Source organism: Corylus avellana, chromosome ca9, assembly GCF_901000735.1.
Source record: "Corylus avellana chromosome ca9, CavTom2PMs-1.0".
In the NCBI taxonomy this organism is placed as follows: Eukaryota; Viridiplantae; Streptophyta; class Magnoliopsida; order Fagales; family Betulaceae; genus Corylus; species Corylus avellana.
The window spans coordinates 12,267,425-12,270,708 of NC_081549.1; positions in this window are offsets into that span (position 1 = coordinate 12,267,425).

The following is a 3,284-nucleotide window of genomic DNA, read 5'->3' on the forward strand; positions in this document are numbered from 1 at the left end:
ATGGCGGTGGTGAAGTTGATGGTGGTTGGCGGAGAAGGTGGCAGTGAGGTTGGAGGTGGTGTTAATACCGGTGAGGGTGAAGCTGGCGGGGATGGAGGAGGAGCAGCAGGGGCTGGCGGTGGAGGAGACTGAGGAGCTAGAGTTGAAGGGGTTGAAGGGGATGAAGGCGCTGGGGTGTCAGTAGTCTGAGTAGGCGTAGTTGAAGAATTCGACGGAGCAGGGGAATAAGGTGGTGGTGGTGAGGTGACAGAGGAAGTTGGTAAATTCGCACAGGAGAGGAGGGAGGGGTTGTGGAGTCCATCTTCCTATGGATCTTTCCTAACAACGACAATGCACTACTACAGTTCCATTGTCATATTTGAATGATTAGAGTAATCACAAACATCCAAACCTCCAATTTTTCCTCAAAACAATACATAATTACAGAGCACAATCCAATGCCAAAAAAGGTCTTCCTCAAACCAAACAAAGTAAAAAACACTCAAATTTTCTCAGTATTGACAACCCCAGAAAAAACGCAATTCCATCAAACCAAGCGCTACCAATCTACCAGAATCCCTTTTTTAGATGTGCAATTTTGATGTAATTCCCTTTCTGAGAAGGGCTATTGAAATTGGGCTCCTGAGTCTTGTGTATGAGAATCCAACATCTTAAGGGACAATGTTATGCATGCCTCTGCTAATGTGTTTTAGCCGTCTTAAACAAGTTGGAATCTTTTGACGCCTGTGGAATTTTTTTAAACCTTTCTGATGCTTGCTGTAATTCTCCTTGAAGGCAAGAGGGAAACAATGATCAGATTGACTTGGGTAAACGTTAGCTTGGCTCTGAGGGAAACAACCAGATTCTCCAAACGTTGACATCTGACAAGCTGAAAAAAATCCCATATACCAGAAATAAAAAGAAAAAAAAAAAAGACTAAGCAAAACCCATTCAGAAAATCCTTCTACCAACAAAACCCAGAGCAAGAAACCAAAAACTTTGAGCAATGATCAGATCGACAACAGTCTCCTTTTCTCCCTTTGGTAATTGCAGTAGAGACCCTGAAATTGTAAAGATAAAAGACCATCAAGATATAATAACAAGAACCAACAGTAAAATTCTCTTTTTCTTGTTCTTCAACTTGAAAAATCAATTTGAAGGCAAGAAGTCACCAACTGGAAATCTAACTGAGAAATCAATTGTTCTCCAACAACTGGAGAAGGCACCACCGAAGCCAAACCACCGTTGATGTTGCCGGAGAGATTCGAGAGCTGGGGTGTGTTCGCCGGGGTTGAGGAAAGAAGTCGTGAGTTGACAAAAGATTAATTTTTTTATTTTTTTATTTTTAGATTTAAATTTTAAAATTAAATTAATAAAAAAAAATTAATATTTTAATAAGGTGAAACGGTGCGTTTTGAATTTGACTAACGGCTGTTAAAAATTTTTGACGGCATGGATTTTATTGTCATTTCCATTAACCCAGGGAGTAAATTTTCGAAAAAAAAAACCCAGGGAGTTTTTAAAAAAGGCGCGTTTACCTAAGGATTTTATATACAATTTCCCTTTATTTTTTAAAATCGTAAAATTATTTAGTAAAATATATTAAAATATATATTTTTATCAAATATTTATTATGTGATTTTAGTTTAAATTTGCGTCTTGTTTATAGAAATTGCATATATATATATATATATATATATATATATTCCTATTTTAGATTAAATATTTTTTAAATCGTAATGCCAAACGCTTTATATTTTATAATATTTTTTAAAAACACATATTATTCTTATAAAATCATAATCACAAACACACCCTAAAAGAAAAAGATGATAAGCGAAAATTGAGGAAGACATACACGTCAATCTAAGTATTTTATGTGTATAGCTTTAGTTAAGGGTTAGCGGTGGCCGTAAGTAGCTGCTATATATACACACGTACACCTCAGATCGGACAAATGAATACTTGCAAAATAAAAAGAGAAAATTAGACCAAAAATAAAAATACTTATAATTTTTACATGGATTTTAAACTAATATCAATTTATGAAATTAGTTTGATAATTTGATGGAACTTGATTAATTAGGAAAAAAAAAAAAAAAAGGCGTGGAAATAGGTGAACACGCAATTCCCACGGTCCTTTTAATCTTAATTAATTCCTTGTTTGATTTTTTTATTGTAAACGACGTGGTTTGAAAGGCAACATGTTATTCATTGCTATTAAAAAGTTAAAGAAATGGGCACGGAATAAGAACTTTTTTCAAGGGGAAATAATTTATGAAAAGGGTTAAATATTAAATACTTTCAGGGCTTCATAATTTTATTTTTTTTCTCATATGGTTTCATTTTTATCACAGGAGGTTCCTGTGATTTTGATAATAGACCAAATTAGTCATTTTGTCAGTTGACTTAATAAAATTCTACGTGGACCAATTAAATGTTGACACGTGCCACTAACTTATTATATATTTTTTAAATTTAAAAAAAAAAAAAAAAAAATTGGAGGTGGCCGAGCCATCCCCTTGGCCATTTGGGGGTGGCCGAAACCCATCCCTAGTGGGTACTGGGGGTGGCTCGGCCGAACAGTCACCCCCTTGGCTCCAACGGGGTGGCCGAGCCACCCCCAGTACCCACTGGGGGTGGTTTCGGCCACCTCCTTGGGCACCAAAGAGCCACCCCCAATTTTTTTCCTTCTTTTTTATTTTTTTATTTTTTATTTTTATATAAAAAAAAATAAATTTTTTTTTTTAAAAAAAATAAGTGGGTGCCACGTGACAACATTTGATTGGTCTATGTGAAATTTCGTCAAGTCAACTAACGGTATGACTAATTTGATTTATTATCAAAATTATAGGGACCTTCTGTGATAAAAATGAAACTCTAGGTATGAAACCCAAGAAAGTATTTAGTATTTAACCCTTATGAAAAATGTGGTGCGTATGGTGAAGTTGATTTAATAATTAAAATAAGCACAAAATATCGTCAAACAATAATAAGTAGGTTTTGTCCCAACTTAAGCTTAATCTGACTATACGCTATGAAGTGGCCATGGTCGAGTCAACCGGCCGGCGGGTCATTGTTTAATTTATTAATAATTCTTAGTAATATCATGTACGTGTTTTGTCGGTTACCGATCAGAAACTCCCAGTTAATATAGTTTTAAATACATCAATTGACATTCAACTGTATATAACTTAAATATTCATATTATTGCTACCTTGTTTTAAAATAAAATATGATATTATTGCTAGCTTGTTTATTTATTTTTATTTTTTTTTGATATTATTGCCCTCGGCGTCATCACT